The sequence below is a fragment of the Hyperolius riggenbachi genome, chromosome 1, assembly GCF_040937935.1.
Source record: "Hyperolius riggenbachi isolate aHypRig1 chromosome 1, aHypRig1.pri, whole genome shotgun sequence".
NCBI lineage: Eukaryota > Metazoa > Chordata > Amphibia > Anura > Hyperoliidae > Hyperolius > Hyperolius riggenbachi.
Genome location: NC_090646.1, coordinates 589,979,312 through 589,999,785, shown reverse-complemented (window position 1 = coordinate 589,999,785; position 20,474 = coordinate 589,979,312). Strand labels below are relative to the sequence as shown.

Here is a 20,474-nt window from a genome sequence, read left to right as displayed (position 1 = left end):
ACGCATACATCCAATTTTTGCAATACAAATTTATGTAGCTTGTTCCGAGCTTAGCTAGTTACATAAAACAAACAAGATTTGCATGAACTCGATATTTATAAGCATCTCATTGGTTTTCTTTACTTATAGCTATAAGCAGTTTTTACGGTAATCATTAAACGCATCAGATGTGCAACTGATGAAAGTTATACAAATAACCACAAGAGGGAGCCACTTAAGTGTGTATAATACATATCATTAGAAGAAATAATACATCCTGGAAGCAAGTAAGCACATATAAACATCAAAATAAAAGTAAACATCAAGAAGATGTTATAATAACAAAAAAGAGAATAATTAATTGAACAAACAGTGATACATTTTGCACTACAATACACAACATGTCAGGTCTTCTATTTAGTATTCCAAATCTGAAGTTTGCTTGTTCATTGGTCAATGAATTTACAGTTGTCTGGTGACACTGAAAGCTAACAACACAATTGTTGCCTCTTTGGTAGGATATAAAACGTAACTTTTAATAAATAAAGATATAAAATACACCCAGAGCTGGCTGTCTTAATTACAAACTCATAACTTATGAGTTCATAAGTTATGAGTTTGTAATTAAGACAGCCAGCTCTGGGTGTATTTTATATCTTTATTTATTAAAAGTTACGTTTTATATCCTACCAAAGAGGCAACAATTGTGTTGTTAGTTTAAGTAATCAGGTGTCTGTGAAGACATTGAAAGCTGCATGACTACATTATAACAGTGTCACTGGCCTGTCTATGCAGCGTCACAGAGGTGTGTGAACCAACGCACTAGCTGAATAGAATTACATATCTTTAGCCTCATACAAATGCTTGATTAAAGTCAGCTGATGCTTCCAATAATGACTGCCTCAGCCAATAATCAGGCGTGTGCAGTGCCGGATTTAGGCCAAGGGCGCCTAGGCCATGGTTTAGGTTAGGGCACCACAGAAGCAAGGGCACCAAAGCAGCAGGCTAAACTGGTGCAGCATTTGCAAACTTGCAAATGCTGCAATGCAAGGAGATCAGGCGAGCACCTGACAGTCGTACTCTGCTCTAGCCGCCTGTGCAGCAGTCACCTTGCTCTTTGTGCACGTTTGTATTGTGGCCGGTGGCTATGGACTTGGGCAGCATTGGAGACAGAAAGGAAGAGGAAGCTTCTGCACTGGAGAGGAGCGGAGAAATGAGTGACACTGATGGCTGCTGCAGTGTGGAGGCGAGCTGGCTACCTATACTGAAATGGGGGTGGTAAAAGGAGGGATTAAGGGAGTCATCTGGCTACCTATACTGGAGGGAAAGTGGGGAAGGGGTCATCTGGCTACCTTTACTGGGAGGGTCATAAGGCTACCTTTACTAGATGGAAGGGTGGCTACCTATACTGGGTGAAGGGGGAGGGGTCACCTGGCTACCTATACTGGAGGAAAAGGGGGAGAGGTCATCTGGCTACCTATACTGGAGGGAAAGGTGGGAGGGGCCATCTGGCTACCTAAACTGGGAGGGTCATCAAGCTACCTATACTAGAGGGAAGGGTTGGAGGGGTCATCTGGCCACCTATACTGGAGGGAAGGGGGGAGGGGTCATCTGGCTACCTATACTGGAGGAAAAGGGGGAGGGTCATCTGGCTAGCTATACTAGGGGGGGGGGGGGTGTCATCAGGCTACCTACAGTATACTGAAGGTGGGCAGTAAAGAATACAAATCCGGCCCTGGGCGTGTCTACAGTAACCCCCGATAGTCGCCCTACAATCGATCAGCCAGGCAAATCAACTTGACTAAGCAATTGCCGATCGCATTGTTTGCCACAGTAAGTGCAGTGGTTGGCCAGAATGACGGAGTGGTGGGCCACCCTCGAGACCATCGGCTCCAGTCACGGAGCAGAGCAGCGGCGTGATTGAGCCACAGTAAGTGCAGTGTTTGGCCAGAATAAAGAAGCTGTGGTCTTACAACAACCAAAGCTAAAACAACAGTAAAAATATACTTTTTACATTTTAAAAAATATTGTGCATTTGAAATCTTACTAATATTATAAAAGTGAAGCTTTGGATGTTTGTTACTCGATCACGCAAAAATGGCTGATTAGATTTGAAATGATCATGAATGAAATTATCCCGATAACCAAAAAGTGGGCGGAGACAAATACAAATTTCACTGGGAAAATATAAACTGCAGCCATTCTTACACAGTTAATGGCAGGGTTCTCAAACTTTGCACAGCTGGTCACTGGGTGACTGGGATTAATATACAGAACTGTGGGTGGAGTCTACAAAAGCCAATCAAAATGTACCTATTGATTTTCAAGGGGAATATTTCATTGCTGCCATTCTTGCACTGTTAATGGCACAAGCCTCAAACCTGGTACAGTTGGTCATCGGGTGACTGGGGTTCAAATTCAGCAAGGGGAGTGGAGCCACAGCCAATCAGATTTGTTTCATTTCAATGCAAATTATTGATGCCAAAGACCGCAAAGCTCACAAACTAGGTCATTGAGTAATTGTGTAATTGTGTGTTAGGGTTAGAAAAAGTGGAAGGAGACAACACCAGCTAAATACATACCCAGGCAACTCTAGGACATCAGCAGGTATATATATATATATATATATATATATATATATATATATATATATATATATATATATATATATATATATATGTATATTTATTTATTTTATTTTTATTTTTTTACCCAGTGGTATATCTGAGTATTATGGTGCCTATGGCAAACACTGAAATTGTGCCATTGTTCCATGCTTCCAGATAAAATAATCAAGTAGTCACATGCCACCCAATAAAAATATTGAGTTGTCACAATCATCCAGATAAATAATTAAGTAGCCAGGTGCCTCACAATAAACAAATGTAATCGACGGGTGCGTCAAGATAAATTAAGTGGCCAAGTGCGCCCTATATACATAAATTAAGCAGCCATGTTCCTCAGATATCAGAATTAAGTAGCCATGTACTCATAGATATCAATATTAGGTAGACAGATGTGCCCATAGATATTAGGTAGCCATAGCTCCCCCACAATTAGCACTATTAAGTAGTCCTGCGAGTCCCCCATTTAGCAGTGTTAGGTAACCCTCCCCCCACCCAGCTCTAAGTAGGATTGGTACTTACAGTATCTAGGTGCTAGATCCTGGCTGGGCGGGAGCATCTAGGTGCTGTCTGGTGTTGGTTGCTAGGGAGCATCTAGGTGTTAGATTCTGGCTGGGGTGAGAGGGAGCACCTAGGTGCTGGCTGGTGTCGGTTGCTAGGGAGCATCTAGGTGCTAGATTCTGGCTGGGGTGGGAGGGAGCACCTAGGTGCTGGCTGGTGTCGGTTGCTAGGGAGCATCTAGGTGCTAGGTTCTGGCTGGGGTGGAAGGGAGCATCTAGGTGCTGACTGGTGTTGGATGCTAGGGAGCATCTAGGTGCTAGATCCTGGCTGGTGTGAGAGGGAGCATCTAGGTGCAGGGTGGTGTCGGTTGCTAGGGAGCATCTAGGTGCTAGGTTCTGGCTAGGGTGGGTGGGAGTAAGCATCTAGGTGCAGGGTGCACTGGCTGGGGAGGGTGAGAGGACCGAGTGCTGGCTGGAGTAGGTGCGAGGGCTGGGTGCTGGCTGGGGTGTGGTGCTGACACTTCTTTACTTGTTCACAGATGCCTGGGTCAGGTGACTGACTTTTCCAAAGGGAATTGTTTTGGAATAGACGCATCAAATGCGAAAATTGTGTAAGTGATGTCATAGTACCCTCTTCTCCCCTTACTATACCTTTTTATTTAATGCATAATTCTACAGGTCATGTTGGTGATTTGCAAATAATGGATAAGAATATCGTTTTGGCAAGTCACTTGCAGACAGAACCATCCATTTCAGAGCTTTACAATAACTCAGAAACAGCTTGTGCACAGAGAGAATAATTAAGGTTTTTATAAACCCATTGACAGTTATAGCCCATAATATATTGTCAGCCTTATCTAGAGGACATTACACACTTCCGTTCTCCTGTGTCTCTGATTTTGTAAATCATTGCAAGCTATATCCAGGAGTTTACAGATGATGATCACAGATAGAGGAAGCAGCAAGGGCATTCTCTGTCTGCTTCTCATGTTTAGCACACAGCAAAGCGCCAAAAAATCCATAACCCATGGGAAAGTCATTGAACGCAGCGAAAGTCTTCCCATTTGTTGCTTTTACACTGACTTAGTCATAAATATTTAACGCTTCTAAGATTCTAAATAAACAACACAAAAAAAAAAGTCTTAAAATAGCAGTAATATGCACTACTGCCATTTATCAGCATGTAACTGACTGATGTGAGGATGGAGGAGAAAGCTCTCATCTGGCTTGTAGTGTATAATCTGGCTCTTGCTGCCAATAATAACCAATATCCACTCCATTTTCTGCAAATAGAATCAATTACAGACTGGCATTAATAACTTCGGGCCGGTTTCCACTAGCTGCCGTGCGTCCTGCAAGACGCGTGGTGGCACTTCCTTGTTGTGCGAGGACGCAGCCGAATCGAATCCCCCCCCATAAGGTAAAACAGGGGTGAGGAGTCGGAGCAATTTTGGGTACCCGGAGTCGGAGTTGGAGATTTCATAAACTGAGGAGTCGGGAGTCGGATGATTTTTGTACAAAATCCACAGCCCTGGGAAGTATTAGTAGACTAAGGAGTAGGAGTCGAGGAGTCGGAGCAATTTTGGGTACCCGGAGTTGGAGGTTTCATAAACTGAGGAGTCGGAGTTGGGAGATTTTTGTACCAACTCCACAGCCCTGCGGAAAAATGCTGCAATGTCAGCCGAATCGCTAAGGCAAGTGACTCGAACGGTGGCAGCATTATTCGCTATGGCAGAGTTTCCCCCGCGTGATTTGCCTGTGCGGAAACTCTGCGGATTCCGCCCGATTTCCGTGCTAGTGGAAACAGGCCCTAAAAAAAGAACAATGCACCAACTCTAATAAAGCCTCATCCACACATACAAACTTACAATTACTGCCAACAGAGATCAGAGCTTGACCTTTCAGACAACACTTTGGGGCCGAGTGATGCACAAATGTGTGGCTAGCCCAGAAGCCAGCAATGTGTCTTTTGTTATGGAGGGGGAGGAGAGACAATGCGTGGCTGGTCATGAGGTGGCTTCTGGCTGGTGGAGTGAGGAGGAGAACTATGCGCAGTGAGGTCAGCTGGGCATGATTGTCAATGTCAGGGACCTGTATGGACCTGGGCATGCATGGTGCCTGGGTCCTACGGCACTGTTTGGGCCATTATAAAAACAAAAAAAATATCTATAAAAGAGGAGAGATGTTGCTCAAGAGAGCTGTACATGAAAGAGAGGGACTGCTGTACATGGATATTACACATGGAAGAGGGCGCTGCACATGCAATGGGGGAGCTTACACTGCTGCACATGAATAAGGAACAACAAGAGATTTGGCCCAGGTATAAATCTAGCCTTGCCATAGTCTGTGATGAAATGATGGGCATATGACTATAGCAGAGATTAGATTGTGAGTAACGATTAGTGGAATGGCTATCCTCTATAATAAAACCCAAGTGTCTCTGCGTCCAATGTCCCTGTGTGTGTGTTTTGTTGTACTGCACATGTGCAGGGATGCAGAGACACTGAAGGGGAGGAAGGGGCGGACGTGTGTGCGATTGTGCCCGCGTGTGGCGGACATGCGTGGCGCGTGCGAAGGTGCCCCTTAGTATTAGGTAGCCTGAGGTACCCTGAGTATTAAGTAGCTACAGGTGCCCCTGACTCATCATTGGAATGCCGAGAACAGGGTAAGTGACCTCTCATTTACACTCTCATCAGGTCTCTGCATAGGTAAGGCAGGAGGGAGGCGCTTGGGGAGGGGAGTGAGCCGCCTTTCCATCATCAGGCGCCTGTAGGCATGTGCCTACAGTGCCTTATGGTAAATCCAGCTATGACCGCTAGCTTTATACTGCTCAATGCAGTACAAACCCGAATCATATACTGTTTCTACCCATGCTCCCCTCCCCCCCATACACACACTCATTCCTGCCAGCACTGATTGGAACACACACATTTCCAATCAATATTCAATCGATATATCAATCGAGAAAACATATCATCAGATTTTATGCTCTTATTATATCCAACATTTAATCTATTAAAAATGTCCAAAAGTGTATTTTTCGTTTGAACAGATCAATGTCCTTTCATTTTATTGCCCTCAGTACTGAAGACATTGTGTCAACACACTTTAGAGGAAGGGAATATAAACCAGATAAGGTAATCTGCTCTGCCTGACTTAAAAAAACATCACTGTGATAACAATTTAAGAGTGACAATTCCCATTCTGATCTATGACCTTATTTTTAAAGCTCTGGAATCTTTTTTTACCGTATTAATAAAGGTATGAACGTTGTCTGCTGGCAGGGGCGTAACAACAGGGGCTGCAAGGGATGCAGCCGCGCGGCGGCCCAGGGCCGTTTTGGGAGGCAGGGGGGGACGCAGTACATGAGGGGGGAGCAATGCCCACATACAGCGGTGGGGAGGGGTACCCACTCCCCCCCTCCCTCACCTCGGGCTCCCCCGTCAGCACTCCCCCCTCAGATTAATAGGCAGAATCAGAGGGAATGGAAAAGGGTAACGCGGACTTACTTACGCTTTCCACACAACGGACGTCCAATCTTCTCTGTTTCAGCACCTGAGGGAGCTCCTTCCTGTTTATCAGGAAGTAGCGTCAGGCACTGATACAGAGAGGATCGGACCTACAGCGCTTGGAATGCAGAAGAGGTATGTCTGTGTCCCCTTATGTCTGTGGGGCCCCCTCCCCGACACTGTTTGTGGGCATTACTACCCCTCATGCGCTGCACCCTGGGGTCCCTGGCTATACTATGGGCACCCATGCCTAGCTATACTATGGGCACCCATGCCTAGCTATACTGTGGGCACCCATGCCTGGCTATACTGAGGGCACCTATACCTAGCTATACTGTGGGCACCCATGCCTAGCTATACTGTGAGCACCTATACCTGGCTATACTGTGGGCACCCATGCCTGGCTATACTGTGGGCACTCATGCCTGGCTTTATTGGGGAGCACCAATGCCTGGCTTTACTGGGGAGCACCCATGCCTGGCTTTATTGAGGAGCACCAATGCCTGGCTAAACTGTGTGCACCTATACCTATCTATACTGAGGGCACCTATACCTGGCTATACTGGGAGTGAGCACTTATACCTGGCTATACTGGGGGCGGGCACTTATACTTGGCTATCTATACTTGGGGCACCTATATCTGGGGTGGGAGGTGGGGGGGGGGGCATTCAAAGTGTTGCAGGAGGGGCCCAGTGATTTCTAATTACGCCCCTGTCCGCTGGCACAAATCCACAAATACAGGTTCTCCGTGTGTTGCCACGAGCACCTGTATCATGTGACTCAGCGCATATAGTAACATCAACACATGTGCCTTGTGTCATGTTGTACAGGCACACACCGGACACCGGAGGAGCCGGTGTGAAAAGTGAACCTCCAACACTGCACTGGGGTAGGGGGGCACACATACACTGGGGGGCAAGCAGGTCAAGATGGAACCTATTACCGCCACATGTCCGGTCGAGCCCTTGTTACTATGATTTCCAGCATTTCTGAATGATCCTATCGATTTTAGGTGGAAATTCATCAAAAGATCGATCAGGCGGCCATATTGCGCCACCGATTCTCCTCCACTTTGATAAAATTATCAGATCGGAAAGACAATTGGCCTGCAAAAATCGAGCAATATACACCCGAATTTTTGGACCCACTCCTGTAGGCAGCATGTGTCTTCTTCAATCTAGGCTCCTCTACCAGATGTTCCAGGCACTACGTCCTTTTGAATGGAAAGCTCTAATGTTTTTCCTACAATCTGATGAAGTTACTTGTCCAGCCCCGAGTGCTCCTACCACCTCTGAGACCACTTTAGTCTTCACATATCACAACCTCTCTATTTCCTGTTTCAGGCCCTGGAACTTCTACAGCATATCAAACTCTATCCTGATATTTCTGTCACATGGTAATACCACTACTCTCTTGCAATTGTTGTCTACTATGAAATTGTCCATTTGATTAGCCAGCCAGACATGAGTATGGCGTAGGGTCTTTTGGGTTTTGCAGTAACTTCACTTTAGTAAGTGCACTGTCATTGAAGTGTTTAAGATGAAAACCAGATTGGAGGTGATTAAATAGAGCATTAATAGAGGAGTGGTGATCCAACTAAGCGTAATGATGGTTTTGCACTTTTTACCTTGCAGACTGGACCAGACCACATCCCATAGCAACTGGCTAAGAGAGGCTGAGTGGCTGACCAGGTTACTTCCCCCACCTCACCCCATAGATCCTTAGATGAAAGAGTCTGCGGCAGTCTGGATCATTACCTCACTCCATGTGATAGAAGGGGAGTGTGGTAGTAGCTCAGGTCACATGGCTTCCCACAGCAAACTAGGTTAAAGGAAACCTGTAATGTCCAAAAAAAAAAAAAAAAGAGTTTCACTTACCTGGGGCTTTGCCAGTCCCTGCAGCCTCCGTGTGCCCACGCCATCTCTGAAGGATCCTCTGGTCCCCTCCGTGGCTCAGTTTCATTATCAGAAGTGATCGGCCACTGCGCCTGCATGCCCTGGTCGCATGCATCCTCGTTTGCGTTCTCCTTGTCGGCAGCATCCTGCGCAGGTGCAATATGAGGTTTTCTCGTACTGCGCCTGTGCAGGACACTACTGGCGATGGGAGCACGAATGAGGACGTGCGTGGCCAGGGTGCAGTGGCCCCTGACTTGTAAGTTGGCGGTAATGAAACTGAGGCATGGCGGGAGACTGGAGGATCGTTCAGAGATGGCACGGGCACAGAGACCTGCACAGGCAAAGGGAGGCTCACTGAAGCCCCAGGTAAGTGAAACTCTTTTTTGGGAGGGGTGGGGGGACATTACAGGTTTTCTTTAAGCTAAGGGATACTTTGGTGTCACAGTACCCTAAATGTCAGAAAGGGGTCAGCATGTTGTCATGTGAGACCACAAGCTGTACAAACAGAATAAGGATATTTTCTGCACTTTTTATATTGGATGTTTTATTAGATGTTCTGGGGCTGATATGTGCATAGGAGCAATAAAATTTATTACCGTATTTACTTTTTCCAGCATGGTTTATTTATCTTCTGTATTTACACAGCTCTGAGACATTATTATTCTGGGCTTTTGTACATCCAAGCTCTGAAGTGCAGTAGAACCATCTGCATGGACTTTTCCTCAGTGGTATGCTACGCCATTTTGTAGTAGTTTTTTAGTTTATTATGTTTATGAGGGTTCTATCTGGTCACTTGGGTCTTCACTGTACCTGTGCATGTTCTCTTTTCTTGGCACTGTTTTTTTGGACCTTTATGTGGTCATATTTTGTAAGATTTCTCTCTTTTCAACTAAGCTTGGTTTATGCAAAGCAGGTGGTTTCTGCGCCATGGGTTGCCGCATAGCGCCTATGTTGGGCGCAACTATAGCAGCACAGTATTTTGATCGTCCAACCCTGAATTACTTTTCCCTCCGAGTTGTTACGACTCAGAGGGGGAATAGTATTTAGCACCTCCAGGAATTTGAGCAGCAAAAGGGTAAGCCTGTGTCAAAGGCAGAACCCTTAACCAGTACACACTATAAAGCCACTAGTGGATAGACCTATTATGACCTGATGAAGGGACATGTGAGTCCCGAAACTTCGGCTTCTGTCTGCAACAATACAACATTTTGATTGGAAGTGCTGACCTCTCCTGGTTATTTCCTATGAGGCTGTAACGATTATGCCACTACTCAGATGACTGAATGTTGGTGATCTGCGGAATAATGGTATTACAGGACCTTACCACAGGAATTGGTAAGGAACACTCAGGACACCAACAGAACAGACTAGACACAAGGCCCCTTAGTGGGGCTGGAAGGTACAGACAGATAAATACGGTTCTAATGGTCGTCTGTGGAGCAGGTGATTCAGACCTTACTGCAGTTTCAGAGATACAAATGACACGGCTCTAATGGTCATCTGTGGAGCAGGTGATTCAGACCTTACTGCAGTCTCAGAGATACAAATGACACGGCTCTAATGGTCACCTGTGGAGCAGGTGATTCAGACCTTACTGCAGTCTCAGAGATACAAGTTCCTTCCGTAGTCTGGACTCTCCACGGGGAGGAGTCAGACAGGGAGAGGGAAGGACCGAACGTGAGTGACACCAGATAGAGGGTGTCACTAACAGGTCTGGCGTTCTGTAACGATCGGTGTCAGCAACCAGAGAGAATCCGATCCTTGGCGATCCGCAGTATCCCCAAGAATACAGATATACCCGATTATTGAGGATCTGCGGAATCGTCAATAATCAGATATGTCTAACCTCTAGACACCAGGGAGAGTGTAAGTGTTTGGTGCAACAGTAATGTTTTGAGGGCTGCACCTCAAGAGCAGGTACAGGGCAGCAAGGAGTACTGCGCAAGTACAGATTCCTTCCGAAGGCCTAGACTTCCCCGAGGGAGGAGTCAGGCTGAGCGCAGGAAGGACAGAGCGTGAGTGACACCAAGGTAGTGTCACTAACGGATCTGGGAACTGCCTCTAACAGTAAGGTCAGTTCTCGTGGTCGGGCAAGCCAGGTCGAAAACACACGGACAGACAAAGTACAGACTCAAAAGGCAGAGGCGGAGTCTAAAGTACAGGCAGGGTTCGGCAACAGAGTATCAGAAATATCGAGGTACAGAATCAGGAGTGCAGATGCGGAGTCTAGAGGCGAGCCGGGGGTTCGGCAACAGAGTATCAGAATAGCAAAGTACAAGATCAGAGTTTCAGAAGAATGGTCTGACAGGAAAACAGGTCATGACAAATAATCACAATCAAACTAGTACTTTAAACTATCAACAGAATCTAGCTAAGTGTGGATCCCCGACTCCGGCCGGTTCTAGCACACTTTGGGATCTGACTATGGTCTGAGTGCCTTCACGCAAGTGTTAGCAATGGCAGACAACCAGCAACTGACAAGCAGCAGAATATATAGTTGCAGGACTCTGCTGCCCCGCCCGAACCATTCAGCCAATCATGAGTCCTGCAAGAGTCAGCTGATCTTCCTGATCAGCTGACACCTCCCCTGCTGGTATAAAGGTCCTGCATTCAGGCCCGCGCGAGCATAGCTCTCCATCTGTCTAGGTGCACTAACAGACCCAGCCACACCAAGCACATGCTGCTGCATGCAAACAGCCGCTTTGCTGTCAAGACATGCGGCGGCTTTTCTGTGTTCCACCACACCGCCAGACGCGTGCAACCGCTGCGTAGGACGCGGAGTCAGCCGCCTAGCTCTTGGCACATGCGGCGGCTTTTCCGCGTTTCCTCACAGAGGCAGAAGGGGATTGTGGTAGGCTAGGTCACATGGCTTCCCATAACAAACTGGATTAAGCTAAGGAATACTTTGGTGTCACAATGCCCTAAATGTCAGGAAGGGGCCAACATGGTGTCATGTGTGACCACAGGCAGTACCAACAGAATAAGGATATTTTCTGCATTTTGTTTTATTAGATGTTCTGGGGCTGGGATGTCCACAGGAGTAATAAAACAAAGTTATCACCAGAGTTCCGTTTTACTTTTTCCAGCATGTTTTATTTATTTCCTGTATTGACACAGCTCTGAGATATTATTATTCCGGGCTTTTCTACATCCAAGCTCTGAAGTGCAGCAGAACCATCAGCACCAGCAGCAAGTGCTTCTCAAGTGTACTTTCATCAGAGGCTGGGCTGAGGCCTCCCTCACTAGTGGAATGCACCTTTGTGGAGTAGACCAATGTGAAGTGCTGTGGGAACCGGCTCTCCCCGTGTTCCACTCCAGCCTCCACACAAAGAAGCACACGGGGGTGGAGAAGTGCAGCAAGTTCAACTGTGTTCATCTCAAAAGTCCAAACAAGGGCAGACAAAGTTCCTGCTTTTGAAAGCTCCTTTATAAGATGAGATTGAAATATGAACTGTGTTTCACTGTGCATTTCCAACAGTAAATGAGCCCCATTGCTGCCCTATAATGCACTCAATTTTAGAGATCCACATACATACGTAGGTGGCCAAGGCGACACCACATAATGACCACATAGTGGCTTGTACATTTAAAAAAAAAAAAATCAAGGTATAAAACTTATCATTTCACTATGTGATCTATCTGTGATTGCGATTTATCTGTTTATTTTTTTTTTTACAATATTTTATGAATTTTAAATGCATTTCTTTTTTTAATGTTTCAAAAACGTTTTATTTGAATTGAATGCAGAAAAACATCAGAAAAATATGTCCATCATTGAATTCAAATCCGGATCCTATACAGATGTTGAAATAGTACTATATGGAAGATCCAAAAAAGATCAAAACTACTATATATCCTAACACAGCATATAGGTACACCTTCAAATATGTACAGTATATATAATATATTTAAAAACGTATCTGTGTGATGTTTTTTAAAGCTCCGCTTAAATGCAAGAAGCAGATCCTATGTTAAAACTGGGATCCGTTTTCACTTGGTACAAAACATGGATTGTACACGGATCCGTGTGCCACGGAACACAGAGTCCCAACTTGGCACATTTTCCCGGACCAGACGGGTAAACGTGTCCAATGAAAGCCCATGAGAACAGACAGTGTCCGTTATAACTAGGCTAGCCGTCACATCTGCTTCGCCCGTTTCACCTGCATCCCGTTGCCACAGTGAAGTCATACTCGCACATCTCCATTGGGCTGCAAAAGACCAATGGGAATCCTCAGCAACAGGGAGAATTCCTATTGGTTCATGTTGGACAAAAGAAAATTCTACCAGTTGCTAGGGAGAATTGGCCTGCTGTAGCTTATGGAGAGCCGCATGCATCTGACGGCCTCCAGGCTGTTGGAGGGACTAAACGGAGGCCGCGGGACAGGTGAGCGGCGCTGCATACGGGCTGACGTGATCGATTCTGTGGATGTGCAGCAAGGTGTGGACATGGAATGGACATAGGGAAATTGTTGAACAGACGGTACGCATCCGCCTCACGGATACGCTTACCGTTTCCCTTATGCATCAGAACAAGTGTGAACCAGTCCTTAAAGGATACCTTAGCGCAGATCTAAATTTAACAGCGGGGGGAGTAGGCATGTGTAGTGGGCTCTCCTCATGCCCACCGCTCCCTCCGTTCTCCTCTGTCCCCCTCTGTTACCGCATACCAATCCCCCAAACTTACTTCCTGGTCAGGGTTGTCATGGCTGACTGCACAGGTGCTGCCCGGCATAGACGCGTCCTTGATCACGCGCACGGAAGTGCTCTGCGCATGTACACTACATCACAACTACATAGTGTACATGCAGAGAGCACTCCCGGCTAAGAGCGTGCAATCAAGGACGGCATCAGTTCTTCTAGGTACACTTGCACACAGTTTTTGAATGAACTCAGCTGCTAGGTTGTACCAAACATCTTGGAGAATGAACCACAGATCTTCTGTGGATGTAGGCTTTCTCACATCCTTCTGTCTTCATGTAATCCCAGACACACTCAATGATGTTAAAGGGACTCCGAGCTCACCCAAAAAAAGAAAGTAGTACTCACCAGGGGCTTTCTCCAGCCCAGTGCTGGTCGGGAGGTCCCACGCCGGCGTCCTGGCTCCTCTCCTTCTCCCCGCTCTGGAATGGCTGACAGGCCGCAGCCCGGGCGACACTCGGTAGAGTGTCGGGCTGCAGCTTCCGCGTATGACGCGGATTACGTCACACGCCGGCCGCCTCGCGTCATCACGGCGGCCGGCGTGAAAGTACTGCGCATGCGCGCTTTAAACGCGCATGCGCAGTGTTTTCACGCCGGCCGCCGTGATGACGCGAGGCGGCCGGCGTGTGACGTAATCCGCGTCATACGCGGAAGCTGCAGCCCGACACTCTACCGAGTGTCGCCCGGGCTGCGGCCTGTCAGCTATTCCAGAGCGGGGAGAAGGAGAGGAGCCAGGACGCCGGCGTGGGACCTCCCGACCAGCACTGGGCTGGAGAAAGCCCCTGGTGAGTACTACTTTCTTTTTTTGGGTGAGCTCGGAGTCCATTTAAGATCAGTGCTCTGTGTGGACCATACCATCACTTCCAGGAATTCTTCTTTACACTGCAGATAGATCTTAATTACTTTGGCAGTATGTTTGGGGTCGTTGTCCTGCTACAGAATACATTTGGGGCCAATCGTACGCCTCCCTGATTTTATTGCATGATGGATAAGTATCTGCCTGTATTTCTCAGCATTGAGAACACCATTAATCCTGACCAAATCTCCCACTCTATTTCCAGAAATGCAGCCCCAAACATTCAAGGAACCTGCAATATGCTTCACTGTTGCCTGCAGACACTCATTATTTTACCACTCTCCAGCCCTTCGACGCACAAACTGGCTTCTGCCACGGCCAAATTTTTCAAATGTTTTACTCATCAGTCCAGAGCACCTGCTGCCATTTTTCTGCACCCCAGTTCCTATGTTTTCCTGCATACTTGAGTCACTTGGCCTTGTTTCAATGTTGAAGGTAAGGCTTTTTGGCTGAAACTCTTCCATGAAGACCACTTGTGGCCAGACCTCTCCAGACAGTATAGGTGTACCTGGGTCCCACTGGTTTCTGACATTTTAGAGCGGATAATACTGCTGGACATCTTCTGATTTTGAAGGGTAATAAGCTTGATGTGTCTTTCATCTGCTGCACTAAGTTTCCTTGGCCGACCACTGCATCTACAATCTTTGTCCTTCTTCAAAAGAGCTTGAACAGCATATCCTGAAACCCCAGTCTGCAAATCTTTATCTGGGAGAGACGTAGCTGATGCAGTTTTGATTTGATATAGATTTTACTGTTGTGAACTCACTTTGCATTTTGTAAATTGATAACAATAAACAATCACTATTTATATTTCTGAAAGCATTCTTTGTTTACAGCATTTTTTCACACCTGCATAAAAATGTGCACAGTACTGTGTGTGTGTATAAAAATTCCCGGCAATTATGAAAACAAAATGGAACAATGGAACACCTGGGAAACCAATACTGGCAACCCAGCAAAGGTCACATTTACACATACGTGAAGTGATCACTCAATATTAGCACATAAACCATAATGAAATGACATAGTTCTGCTTCAACAGTCAAGCTCTCAACTCTATGTTCAATTTACACTATTCACAATATGAAAATGGTTATTAAGATAGTTTACTAATGTTAAAGTGTACCGGAGACAAGAATAAAGAAAGAATAATTACCCGGGGCTCGCTCCAGCCCCATAAGCACCGCTGAGTCCCTCGCTGTCCTCCCAAGTGCCTCCGTTCTCCGGCTATTGGTCCCAATAATCTGGCTCAGTCGCATCAGTTAACTCTTCTGCGCAGGCTGGAGGAAGCCCCGGGTAAGTATAAAACCTTTCTTTATTCTCCTCTTTGGTTTATTTCAAGATAACGCTAGATCAGGCATTAAAGAGGGATGGGAGCAAAGGTAGGGAAAGACGAGTATAAAGTGAGGTAGGATTAATTCAATTGTACCATGGCTTGAGTAAGGTGGTTACATCATATTCCTTACAACAGTCTAATAACAGAGGATCAGCATATGTGCAGAAGTACTTAAAGGGATACTGTAGGGGGGACGGGGGAAAATGAGTTGAACTTACCCGGGGCTTCTAATGGTCCCCCGCAGGCATCCTGTGCCCACGCAGCCACTCACCGATGCTCCGGCCCCACCTCCGGTTCACTTCTGGAATTTCAGACTTTAAAGTCTGAAAACCACTGTGCTTGCGTTGCCGTGTCCTCGCTCCCGCTGATGTCACCAGGAGCATACTGAACAGGCGCAGACCATACTGGGCCTGCGCAGTACGCTCCTGGTGACATCAGCGGGAGCGAGGACACGGCAACGCAGGCACAGTGGTTTTCAGACTTTAAAGTCTGAATTTCCAGAAGTGAACCGGAGGCGGGGCCGGAGCATCGGTCAGTGGCTGCGTGGGCACAGGATGTCTGCGGGGGACCATTAGAAAGTTCAACTCATTTTCCCCCGACCCTCTACAGTATTCCTTTAAAGTGGATCCGAGAAGAACTTTTACTCATTGCATAATTGTGTTCCTTTCCTATTGTTTATAGGGCATTCCTCAAGCCAAATACTTTTTTGTTTTTGTTTTAATACTCTAATTCCCTATAAACTAAACAAGCCCCGCCCACAGTTTTTCAGAGAGCCTTGGCAGTAGCAAGGGCTCAGTCTGGGCAGGAGAAGGGGGAGGTATTACTAGCCAGAGATTTCAGAGGCAGAGGGGAGGAGGGAGGAGGAGGGGGGGGGATTAGTTTTTTTTCACAGTCTGAGTGCTGATGGTGCAGATAAGCCTGCCTCTGTGTAATGTTTACAAACAACATGGCTGCTGTCATTGTATCACAGGGAGAAATAACAATATTCTATTAAAGCTGTTTGCAGCTAGATTTGCTGTTTAAAATATCTAAACTTTAGATAAGATATATAGACAAGTCACTTGTTATAGTTAAGTTTTTCATCTCGGATCCGCTTTAAATGGTGCTTCTATCTCATCAGCCTGTCACTTTTCTGAGCTTGTTTTAAAGGGTCCCTGAACAGTGGAAAAAACAACGAAATGCGGATTTACCTGGGGCTTTCTTCAGCCCCCCTAGCCCGTGAGTTCCCTCAGCGTCCTCAGGGTCCCCTCCATGGTCCCGCTGGTGGCCCCGTTACTTTGGGCGAAGTCGTGCACAACTGTGAATGCATGGCCCGTCCGCACACCCGGCTCAATCACGCGCACATCACTGTGAGTGTACTGCGCATGCGCAATCCAGTCTTTTGAGAACCGCACACGTGTAGGAGTATTACGGCAACACGTGCGATCAAGGTGGGTGTGCGGACACTTCGCCCAAAGCCCCCAGGCTAACGGGGCTGCCATTGGGACCACTGAGGGGACCTAGTGTCAGAATCTCATATTAATGCAGAGAACTGATCCTCCCTCTTGCCCAAATCGTATACAAATGTTAAATGTTTTGCAGATAAATTGAGTGAATTTCAAGATCCGTGAGTATGAGCAGAAATCAGAATTAGATTGTGTACTTTTCAATGTTATTATTGGAAGTGAGCTGTTTATTCCTACAAGGTTAAAAATGAGATAGTATTGAAGAAATGTTCAAATATAGAGTATTGTTGAGTAAGTTTAACCATCTAGGGTCAAGATATATAAGAGATACAAGATATTTACACTGCTTAAGCTAAGCCTATTTTATACGCAAGATGTTAATCACATAGTGTTCACATATCTAATATGCTGATCAATAATATACACTTTATTTCAGATTGTATTAAACAGTTAGGCCATAAGCCTTGTGTCGGCCATTATCACTTATAACCACAGGAGGCATCTCTTGTGCCTGCTACTTCCACTTACAACCATAAGGGGCATCTAGATATCTCTATCTAAAAATAAAGGGTGAGGTAATGTTATAAAAAGAACATGACTTCATGTAAAATCCCCTACCCCGACGCCATATTGGAAAAAATACAATAAAAAGGCCTGGCAGGCTAGCACATTGGGAGATCAAGCCTGAAACTCTACTGAGATGATTGAGGCCTAGGAAGAGACTGCCTTCCATTGTGATTCTGAAACCCAAGAGAGGTAATATGCAATTATTCTTGGTGAATTCTTTGACAATTAGTCTATATAAAAGTTAAAGACTTGTCTTTTTAAACTTCAGCAGTTTTTGAGTTTTTAGATAACTTTTTTCTATGCTATAAGTTTTACTTATTATAAGTTTTACTATTCAAATGCAAATGCAAGCTTAAGAAACAATTACCAAGCTTTGAGTGATTAAGATATATCTACTTTAAGTTCTTTATATAAGAATAGAACTTCATAAATCATCTTTTAAGGATAAAGCTATATTGTGCGTAACATACACTGTTCAATCTCGAGACAACAATTATCGATGAAGGATAAAAGCTACAGCAGAATATTTGCTATATTGAAATGGACTGGTTTCACTAAAGGAACTTTGAAAATGTATTTTTGGATGAAAATGTATTTTTTGGATGAATAGACAACAACTGGAGAGATGTATATTCCTGTATATAAATGCTTTATCTATTTTTCTTAACAAGATAATTTTATAAAATTCAACAGCTGAGTGTTGCGTTTTTCTTTCAGAGGTAAAACTGTTAACCTATAAATATTCTGTTTATAGTGAGCACGCACCCACTTCTGTCTAATTTTGGTTATGACGCTTTAAAGGCTGGTCCTTTACTGAGTTGGTAATCATTTTAAGCAGATATCGATCAGATATTTGAATGAGATAGTATTGAAGAAATGTTCAAATATAGAGTATTGTTGAGTAAGTTTAACCATCTAGGGTCAAGATATATAAGAGATACAAGATATTTACACTGCTTAAGCTAAGCCTATTTTATACGCAAGATGTTAATCACATAGTGTTCACATATCTAATATGCTGATCAATAATATACACTTTATTTCAGATTGTATTAAACAGTTAGGCCATAAGCCTTGTGTCGGCCATTATCACTTATAACCACAGGAGGCATCTCTTGTGCCTGCTACTTCCACTTACAACCATAAGGGGCATCTAGATATCTCTATCTAAAAATAAAGGGTGAGGTAATGTTATAAAAAGAACATGACTTCATGTAAAATCCCCTACCCCGACGCCATATTGGAAAAAATACAATAAAAAGGCCTGGCAGGCTAGCACATTGGGAGATCAAGCCTGAAACTCTACTGAGATGATTGAGGCCTAGGAAGAGACTGCCTTCCATTGTGATTCTGAAACCCAAGAGAGGTAATATGCAATTATTCTTGGTGAATTCTTTGACAATTAGTCTATATAAAAGTTAAAGACTTGTCTTTTTAAACTTCAGCAGTTTTTGAGTTTTTAGATAACTTTTTTCTATGCTATAAGTTTTACTTATTATAAGTTTTACTATTCAAATGCAAATGCAAGCTTAAGAAACAATTACCAAGCTTTGAGTGATTAAGATATATCTACTTTAAGTTCTTTATATAAGAATAGAACTTCATAAATCATCTTTTAAGGATAAAGCTATATTGTGCGTAACATACACTGTTCAATCTCGAGACAACAATTATCGATGAAGGATAAAAGCTACAGCAGAATATTTGCTATATTGAAATGGACTGGTTTCACTAAAGGAACTTTGAAAATGTATTTTTGGATGAAAATGTATTTTTTGGATGAATAGACAACAACTGGAGAGATGTATATTCCTGTATATAAATGCTTTATCTATTTTTCTTAACAAGATAATTTTATAAAATTCAACAGCTGAGTGTTGCGTTTTTCTTTCAGAGGTAAAACTGTTAACCTATAAATATTCTGTTTATAGTGAGCACGCACCCACTTCTGTCTAATTTTGGTTATGACGCTTTAAAGGCTGGTCCTTTACTGAGTTGGTAATCATTTTAAGCAGATATCGATCAGATATTTGACAGATGGCACCCCAGATGTGTTAACAGTTACCCTGGAATTAGATACATTCACGTGATGGAAACATAGATCATTGTGAATTTTACCCGGGAAATAAGCTAGCAAACTTTTTTATATATATATATGGTCAGAAAGGTAAACTGCAACCATAATCTGAAGCAAAGAAGGAAGAATTCTTATGCTTTTTAATCTCATAGAGGAGATTTTTTTTGCACACTCATGCTACGGTCTATAGAAAACTTTAATAAATAACGGGTGAAGTTATTTTTATCTGAGAAGAAAAGAGCTACCTAAACATCCCTATATATCTCTGACGAGAGATTAAAGCAGGAGGATTTTAGCATCTTTTTCTTTTCAACATACCATTGATATCTCAGAATACAGAGAAAATAATAGAGAAATACGGACAATGTTTATAGTTCATAGCTGCACTATGCGACACTAAAAGAAGATTGTGCGCAACAGATGATTCTAGCAAAGTGACATGCCGTATCCCTCAATAAGAAGAGGAGAGACAGTTTTGCTTGTTTTTTTTTTTACAAGACACTTTTATGATAAGTAGTACACTACTTTATAACGGACAAGTAAGCACATATATTATAATGAAGCAAATTCATATTTTTTCTTCAAGCAAATATAATGCAATGACTCTTTACAAGACTGAAGGCAACGGACTTCATAACTGAATTGTTATTCATTCTTCACTGTGTCTTCTACTGTGTTAGAGGGCGCACTATCAGAACTGTATACGAAGACAAAACAAACTCTGTCACCAATTCACAGCTCGAAGAGAGAGACAAGAGATTTTTTAAGCTGAAAGCTAGAAGGGAAAAAAAAAAAGAGGCAATCCTACATGACTTTTCACCAAGCTATTAGGCTAGATAAAGTTCATTCTATCGTCATAATAAGAAGTTAAATTTCAACGCCAGATGAAAATCCTCCGTGTTTAAGCATCTACCAGAGAAAAAACACAGAGCTCAGCAACTTGTCAGGGAGAAGCTGCAGGAGTTGATAAACAATGTCTCATACA

At 44.3% G+C, this 20,474-nt stretch overlaps 1 protein-coding gene across 3 annotated transcripts in view; it reads right to left on the bottom strand.

Moving 5' to 3' along the window:
- Positions 1-20,474, bottom strand: part of PDE8B (phosphodiesterase 8B) — a 357,296-nt gene that overhangs the window by 300,293 nt on the left and 36,529 nt on the right. Inside the window, exon 1 of one of the 3 annotated variants that reach the window (XM_068249010.1) lies at positions 3,126-3,265. The exons of the other annotated variants lie outside the window; for them this stretch is intronic. The gene's annotated coding sequence lies outside the window, so the exon portion shown is untranslated. Of the gene's footprint in view, positions 1-3,125; positions 3,266-20,474 lie in introns of those variants that run through there. 3 annotated transcript variants of the gene reach the window in all.